General features: G+C 36.7%; 1 protein-coding gene across 2 annotated transcripts in view; it reads left to right on the top strand.

Annotated features, from left to right (window-relative positions):
* Window positions 1–490: 490 nt before the first annotated feature.
* The window catches only part of LOC6035052 (elongation of very long chain fatty acids protein AAEL008004), a 109,341-nt gene continuing 101,017 nt past the window's right edge, over window positions 491–8,814 (top strand). For both annotated transcript variants that reach the window (XM_038248634.1, XM_038248633.1), the window contains exon 1: window positions 491–1,133. The gene's annotated coding sequence lies outside the window, so the exon portion shown is untranslated. The remainder of the gene's footprint in view (window positions 1,134–8,814) is intronic.

The raw sequence follows: 8,814 nt of genomic DNA, 5'->3' as shown, positions 1-8,814 counted from the left end.
CACTTATCACGCCGTCCATTCTTCCGTCGCCAAATTCGTCTAATCTCCATCGTGCCGGAACGCGACAAACCACACACGAGACGCCAAAAAAAAAGCTGAGAAAAAGCTTTGGATGCTCCGAAAGTCCTTGTATCGGTGACTCGGCAAACAAGAGACTTTTCGGAGTCAACCACAAAGAAGAGTTCGGAGCTAGGAGAGGCTAGTTTTAATCACCGAAAAACAACGAAAAATAAAAGCGCTTGTTTGTCTGTCTGCTCTGCCAAACAATTGATATCGGCTCCCCGCACACACACAAACAAAACTTAACTCATTCAAGCCTAACATACTCAAAAGAGCCTCTGAAAGAGCAGAGAGAGCAGAACTTGTGTTCTGAGATGTGTGGCAGCGCGCGAGTGAGCGGGACGGAGCGTCCGCGAGAGTCGAGGCGCGTGCGAACGGGACGGAACACCGCCGGAGTGGGGGAATTGTGTAAAACCGTGCAAAAATCTAGAGGAAGCTTCAGTTACATTCATACGTTTACTTAAGATCGGTTCGGTTCCTGAAGTCCTGTTCGTAGGCTCAGTCTGTCCCCGCGTGTATCATCGTGTTCGCGCCCTTTTGTGTCCGCCCCTTAAAAGTTAAGACCAAAAATTCAAGGTTAGGATCCCCAGCCCCGTACAAAGTGCGTGAACTCGCGTGTCCCGGACTACCGGATATCCGGAAGCGTCCCGTCCCGTTGATCTTGAGTCGGAGTGTTGTGATCTTCCTTCTTTTCCCCTCGTGAAAAGAAGTGTTTGCTCCCAGTCCGAACAGTAGTTGTTGTCAAACAACGAGAGTTCGTCGAAATCGAAGGATATTCTGCCACAAGTGCGTGGGAGGTTCCCCCTCTTCGAAAGTGAGTGTGTGTTCCGTGATTTTGTGGTCCCGCAAAGTCTTGCTCAATCAAAACAGGATTCGACGAAAACGTGTGTGAGAGAGAGTGTGCAGAAGTAGAAAACCCAAGAGTTCCAGAAGTGCTGTGTGCTACGCATTTCCGCGCGTCAAGGATAATTACATAATTTAGTGAAGGAGGAAAAAAAAAACAGTTCCAGCATCCTTGCCAGGAGTTTGTTAGTAGAAGCAGCAGCACCGTATCCTAAGGCCCACTCTAACAGGTAGGTCCAAGTGAGAGAGAAAGCGGAAGTGAGTGGGTGGACCCTTAAGCGTCCAGCGTTGCCCGAGAGTGCCTGCCCAAGTTTGGCAGGAGTGTGAAGTGGACCCTTAAGCGTTAGTCTCCTCATGGTGTCAAAACAAAATTTGTTCTAGTTTTAATATTCGGGCCGCCCGTGTGGATCAATCGGACCGCGCACTGGACTCACAATTCAGAGGTTGCTGGTTCGAATCCCGCGGCGGGCGCTCTAAAAATTCTAAGTATAAATATGGGTATACGGCGCCATCGCTCCGTGCGGTACTCAAACACTTAGAAGCCCAGGGCGGCGAAGTCCTTGTAGTTAAAAGAAAGACACTAGTCGTTGGTACTACACGGAGAAAAAAGAGTTCCCAAAATCGTGAACAAGCGTTCATGAAAATGGGAAACACGAACAAAGTGTTCAAATCCCATGGCACGATTTTGAAAAACGTACCATGGCATTTGAACACTTTGTTCGTAGTTCCCATTTTCATGAACGCTTGTTCACGATTTTGGGAACTCTTTTTTCTCCGTGTAGCAATGGTGGCCGACAGCTAGAGGGTGACGAGCGGGAATTCCCGGGAAATCGGCCATTTTTGGACCTCTCGATTCCCGGGAAATTTGGTCGAGACTCCCGGGAAATTTTTTACTTACAAATATCGACCCAAATTTAAAAATTTAATCAGAAAAAAACATTTGAAAAATTCAAAATTGTTTAGAATATTGGATGTTCAATGTTCGATTCTCAAATTTGAATAAACCAATGCTTCTCTAATCTACTTATTCTAAAAGTGTAAATTTAAACTTTTAAAAAATTCCAAAAACTATAATTGAGAGTAACCAAAAAATGTGGACCCCAAAATTTACCTTGAAACATTCTTAGCAGTAACACACCAGGAATGAAATATTTATTATTTTTAAGAAGGAAAACCTTTTCAAGAGAAGTTTGATATCCTCTATCAAGCATAGACAAACTCATAAACTTGTTTTTTTATTCTTGGAAAGCCAATTTCGCTGTATCGAGGTAATTTCCGTTTTTGATGTCAATAAATAATTTTGTGTTTTGCATATTAAACTTTAATTATAACATAAAGGGAATAAAAATCAGGCATTATTTGTAAAGTTAGTGTCCGCTAATTGTGAACATTTACAGTTGATCTTAAGAAGGAAAAAATCAACTTAAAGTTTTTACTTTGTGTCGTTATTCATCATATTGCAAAAATGCCATATTGCATAAATGGAAAATTATATATTATTTATATTTTTAATTTCAAAAAATCTAATAACAAGTCCAACAACAAATTTGTCCAACTTTTGAAAAATCACTCGAATGAAGCGAATGTGCGAATGAAGATTCGTAAACATTTTAAACTGCAATTTCGAGTCCCAAAAAGGCTCAAGAAACGATTTTGTATTTGTGGATTGAGGTAAAAATTTTAAATGAATAAAATTTTCCTAAAAACAATGAGGTTACTCAAATTCACATTTTATTGGATTAGTATGAATTAATTGTATCTGAATTCATTAAAAAGATACGTTTTTTTACTTTTCTTTTTAAGTTATTAACACTATTGGCTAGTTGAAAAAAAACCCGGGTCCCGGGAATTCCCGGGAAATGGCAAAACTCAACTCTCGATTCCCGGGAAATTGAAAATCTCGAGAGTCGTCACCCTCTACCGACAGCTATAAAGTCAACTTGGTTTTTTTAATTTCCGGGCTGTACACGTTCTTGCCCTGATAAAAAGTGTTACTAACAGGATATCGTAGCAAAATAAAAAAACAATTACAAGTTTAACGAACTTATAAATTTATTTTAAAGACTTTAAGGAAAATTTAAAAAAACTAAAGACATTGTTTTAGAACATTCTAAGAACATATCCGTGGGTCAGGCTTTTGGAGCAATAACTGTCAATGATAGTTATAAAAACAGAGCCTCAAAATTGAAATTAATCACGTCTACAACCAACTTGTAGGTGATTGACGCATTCTTAACAAAGATGTTACTGTTTTTTTTTTCAAATCAGCATAGTTAAGGCTACAAACCATACGGATTTTTTCCTTACCATATGGATTTTTAACAGGCCGGAATTTTTGTAGAGAATTTCACGCATAATACGGATTTGTATGGAATTTTAACAAAAGCTTTTGTTAATTAGACATTTTAATTTAACTGTGAGTTTGATTTAAAAAAGGAGAGTCTACCAGTTTTTTCTCAATTCAAACTTGATATTTTTTTTTCTTTCATATGTTAATAGGTCCTTTTAAAAAACACTCTAGAATTGTTCTTTTAGTCATTCTTTACGAAATATATTTATCCAATAAAAGATCCAAAGGCTTTCTAAAACTTGTGAAAACCTTTGAACAATTGAATTGACAAATCTAGAGTTTTTTATAGGTTCTATAAACTGTTGTGTTTCACATGCCATAGGACCTTTTCAATAAAAAAAAACTCTTGAAAAGTGTTCGTGAAAACGCTGAGAACGATATCACTCGTAAAAAGAAACTTGACATTTCGTAAACATTTAAACGTTTTACAAAAAAAAAAATTGAAGACCATAACGATTTGATTCAAATCACGGATTATTTTATGAATACTTTTGAACGTGCAAGTCATAAGCACTCTGATAGCATTTTGTGAAATTTGTTAGCTGTAAAAACGACACAGTTTTACATTTGTAATTTTAAAATTTATTTAATTTAATTTATCTAAATAATTCCTTGACAGTTTTTGTTGTACAGTAGTTGTTCGGTAACTGGACGTTGTGTAACTGGGCTTCTTCTTAACTAGGCGCTCGATAACTGGGCCGTAGCCCAGTTAAAAAGCAGACAAACGTCAAAAAAACAAAAACAAACCAAAATGACCGAGGGGTTAACTTTTTTCAAACTTTTGTTTAATTTCAAGTTACAATTAAAGAAATATGAAAAGTAAGGATTGTAAGTAAATTTGAGTAACTTTTATTTTTATATTTCATCTTAAAAATATTATGCATCGGTGGTCCCCTCGTTATTTTTTGTTCAGCCCAGTTAACGAGCAACATTCGGTGACTGGGCTCACTCTTTTCCTTCAAATATGAACCTGATTGGTTGTAACTACGACTTGTGAGAGCGACTTTATTATTGCTCCCAGTGTATCAATGATGACTTTACCCTACACTCAAACCCTGATGGTCTGACACCAACTGTCGCCAAACGATCGGGGTCACTTTTTAGTTTGACACCCCAGAGTTTACACACACTACCAAACGTTTGCTTTGATAGTGTGCGTGAGCGCCGTTTAAAAAGTGTAAAAAGTTCGTCACTTTTTGGTTTGACTTTGACCAACCAACGGGGTACAAACTACAAATGTTTGAAACGAAAAAGTGACCAACCACCGGGGGTTGAGTGTACAAATTTATGTCAATTTTATGTCAAGTAGAGCCTTTTCTGTCAAGAAGGGCCGCGAAGTTTTTTTTTAAATTGATTTAAAAATCCATTTTAAGTCATGTGTGGTCGTACAAAGGGTCTGGGGTCTTTATCGTTGTGAACATAAATATCATAAACTTAAGCATAATTTTAGGAATCAATGCATTTCTTTTTAATAAGTTCTATAAATCTTTTTTTTTTAACTGAGCAAAAATTTTTAGACAATATTTTTTTTCAGCGATAGGGTCCTAATGCTCTAAGCTATTTTTTTATGTACAACGAAAAAAAACACGAATAAAAAACATCTCTATCACGTTTTTTTAGTTTGATTGACAAAAAAATATTAAAGGAGAAAATAAGGCTTGATATTAGGGCAAGCCGAGAAACAAAACCACGAAGTAAATTTTTTTTTTGTCTTCTGTTGATTTGATAATTGTTCCAGTTTATAAAACATATTACAAAAAGCCACTTTTTCACAACTAGTCAACATTTTTAGATTGGTCCAAAATCTGAAACAAAATAAAAATTTTATCATCCGAAGTGAAATTTTCCCAAGGCCCTCGGATAATCGAGTCTAGTTGTTTACAAATTCGTTAGCCTCGGTTCTGTTCTTTAATAAATTGTTAAAAACAGTTGTGACAGCTAGTTTAATTCTGGAGTTTGTTTTTACCCCTGACTCAAGGCGGTTTCAAAAACACCCAAAAAGCAAAATTTTAATATATTTTATTGGTTCCGGCACAGAACAACTAAATTAGAACATCGATTTATTGACTGATTTTTGAATTTAAACTTTGGGTAAATTTTGGACGCGACGCGACTCATGCTCAACCAGTTACAATTTTTTTTTACTATTTTACTATGAGCCTACACAAAAACTGAATTTTTTAAATTAGTGTTTTCCCAAAACAGAATTGGAGTGAAATTGACAGAGTTTGTGAAAAATTTACAGAATTGGTATGAGGTTTTTTTCAATTTTGACAAAAAATTTACTAAAATTGACAGAATTTGACTGAAACCCACAAAAAATTTACTTACCTTACAGCAGCATGTCCATCGGTCTCGAGTTTCATCTAATTGCTGAAGTGCAACCTGAAGTTCGCAAAAGAAATCAAAAGCGCAAACTTTTGCTCACTTAAGAATCAGCCTCGTTTTGAATCATCGCAGACTTTCGGCAAAGTTCAGAGTGTTTGAGCTTGTTGTGTACTGTACGGTTTTCGGCTTCTTTCAAGAAATTATTTGGAGCGAGATAAAACCACCAAAGTTGGGCAAGATGATGCACGTGCGAATTTTAAATTAAAACACCGCAAAAAAAAAAACAGTCTTCAAAAGAGGGTCAAGAGAGGTTGCTTTAATGCAGACATTTTTGAATTGAATTAGTTGGGTGTGAAGTGTCATGAGTTTGGTTGGTTAGAATAAAAACTTTCGCGGTCTTGAGAAAACCTTAGGTAAACCACGTTTTGCATTTTTTTTCCACATGAACAATGTTTACAGGTTTTAGATTTTTTTTTGTTTAGGCTTTCATAATTCCAAATAAATATAAAAAATAAGATTCAGATAACATATAAATTTTCATTAAATACAAAAATATAGCACGTGAGAATAGTATTACAAAGCGTATTGCAATAAAAAAAACATTTTATTCTGTTTTGATTATTGGGTTGTTTTTCGATTAAACCAGAGTTCAAATCTCTGTTCAAAACAAATTACAAACAGCTGTTCCATATGTCCTCGAAAACAGTATGACAGTGTTTTTGAAGGTCTAATGTTCGTGTACTTTGTACAAATATTAACTTTTCGTTTGGTTTAGCTGATGGCTCGGTAAATTTTTCATAAAAAAGAAAAATAATATCGCTGTTTGCAGTTGTATACAGAAGCTGTTCAAATTTATTTAATTTTATATTTGAACCAAACGAAATCCTAATAAAATTTTTGCTTCAATTTAACACGTGATATTCCATTTTTGAATTTTATTTTTTTATTTGATTATTTTTCGTTAAATTTCCCAAAAATTCGTAGAAGACAACTTTTCGTTAAATAAAACCTAAATCTCCTCCAGAGGCAAGTGACATAATTCGGCACACAATCACTCAAACAGACACACTTCTTCCTTGTCTGTCTGCCTGTCCGTCCGTTCGCACACACAGTCCGGTCTCTTATCACTTTGGATTTTATCACGCACACCACCTCTCCTTAGCCCTCAACCCTTCCCCCTCCCAAAGCCAAGCACTAAAATTTAGAGCAGATTCGCTCTCTCTCTCCTCTCTTTTGGTTTCGCTGTCACTGGGTCTCCAGCACGTGAAAGAAGATAAAAATGAGCAACGCGCGTGTGTGCGTGTCTTTTGAGGTTATGTAACTTCGTTCTTGGCAAAGCTGCTGCTCTCATTTCAAGGCGATTAAATCTTTAAGGTGCAAATGCTTCCTGAACGGTGAGCTTAACCGGAATCTGCAATCGCTGTCAAACCATCAGCGTTCGACCGTAGTCTATCAATTTTCATGGCTAAATCGCGCGCACTCTCGATGGTTGCATTCACTTTTTTTTCTGGCCGCTTCTTGGCCAAACCGGCAAGCAGAATTATTTTTACAGCGGGCAGGCAGGGTAATGGAACCGGTAGTGGATACTTTTTGGCGGCTTGTTCCGATCCGAAGGTTGACTTTGAAGCCGGCAGAAAGAACGAATAGAGAAGAAAAACAACATTGTCCGGGTGATTCAGCAAATTTTATTGCTTTTGGGAAGGTTGTTTGTGGCGGGACATTGTGGTGGACGCTTTATTTCTTATTGATAGTGACAAGATAGAAGTGACAACACCAGTAAAATCGACCTGATATTTTCAGAATGTTCTTTGACTCAAAGGTTCATCTTTTCGATTAACTCATCGCAGTACGCCTGGCCAGAGAATGACGAAAGTCGGGAGTAAAAATTTTATTCATCGCCGAGAGAGATGAGACGCAACGAAAATATCTTCCTAATTTTCAAAATAACGTCTTTAATGACAAGAAAATTTCTCAAGTTTGCTGCAGTTAAAAAAAACTTATTTCATAAAATCAATTTGAAAAAGTGAAAGCATCTTTAGCGGCATAACGTATCCAGTTTTTTAAGCGAAGATGGCGTTACGAATGGTGCACGCCCGAAATGTCAAAATCGCGCAGTGGTACCAACATTAGAAAAAAAAGTGTGGCTGTCATGCCATGGCACCATTCGTAACGCCATCTTCGCTTAAAAATATGGATAGAAAAGCGTTTTTTACACCAAAATGGGGATACTCTCCTTTGGAGGAATTGAAAATCTTCACAAATATCTTAGCGTTGATTTTTACAAGTTCAAAGTAGAGAACCTGGAGCTTATTAGAGAACGGCTATCTCAAACCAAAAGTACCAATTAAAGCACAAAAACTGTAAAACGGAGGTACCAACCGAGCAAAAGACATAGGTTCGAGATGACCGTTCTCTAATAAGCTCCAAGTTCTTTAGATCGATTTGTGACATTTTCATTGGCCAAAAATGACAGCAAGGGCCTATTTTACCCCATTTTGTTCATTTTATGTGTTTTGCCTTCCTCACCTTACTGAGGAAAGGCTATAAAATCACTCGAAAAACGAAATTCTCAATTTGACCTCCTAAACTACCCACCTTCATGCATACATATCGACTCAGAATCAAATTCTGAGCAAATGTCTGTGTGTGTGGTGGGATGTTGATCAAAAAAAATTGCACTGGATTATCTCGGCACTGGCTGAACCGGTTTGGTCTCATTCGATCCGTCTTGGGGTCCCAAAAGTCGCTATTGAAAATTATAAAGTTTAGTTAAGTACTTCAAAAGAAATGCTAAAAAACGATTTTAACAAAAGTCCGGAAGATTGTATAAAGGGTAGTTTTTGTTAGAAACCTAGTCATGTTATACCAAAGGGTTGGAAACTCTTAGAGCTATAATTAGTATACTTATTATTTCCTTTACATATTTCCAGTATACTTACCAATATATTGAGTGTATCTTAATATACTAACCGTTTATTGCTTTTCGGTTAGTATACTAACAAGTATACTGGAATATCGTTAGTATACTCAGTATTCCTAAGTAATATTAGAGTTCCCAGCCCCTTGTGTTATACAGTTTTAGAAAGGTATTCGAAAGTCCATTTCAACGAGTTCAAAAGATTGGTGATCTGACAACCCTATCAAAATTTATAAGCCCTTAAGTGTTATTTATGAACTTTTTAGAGGCCGGATCTCCTATATTTCGATGAAAACGTTGTCCGGATCTATCATGC

Source organism: Culex quinquefasciatus, chromosome 1 (genome assembly GCF_015732765.1).
Source record: "Culex quinquefasciatus strain JHB chromosome 1, VPISU_Cqui_1.0_pri_paternal, whole genome shotgun sequence".
Classification (NCBI taxonomy): domain Eukaryota; kingdom Metazoa; phylum Arthropoda; class Insecta; order Diptera; family Culicidae; genus Culex; species Culex quinquefasciatus.
Note: the sequence above shows the minus strand (reverse complement) of the source record. Positions and strands in the feature narration are given on the sequence as shown.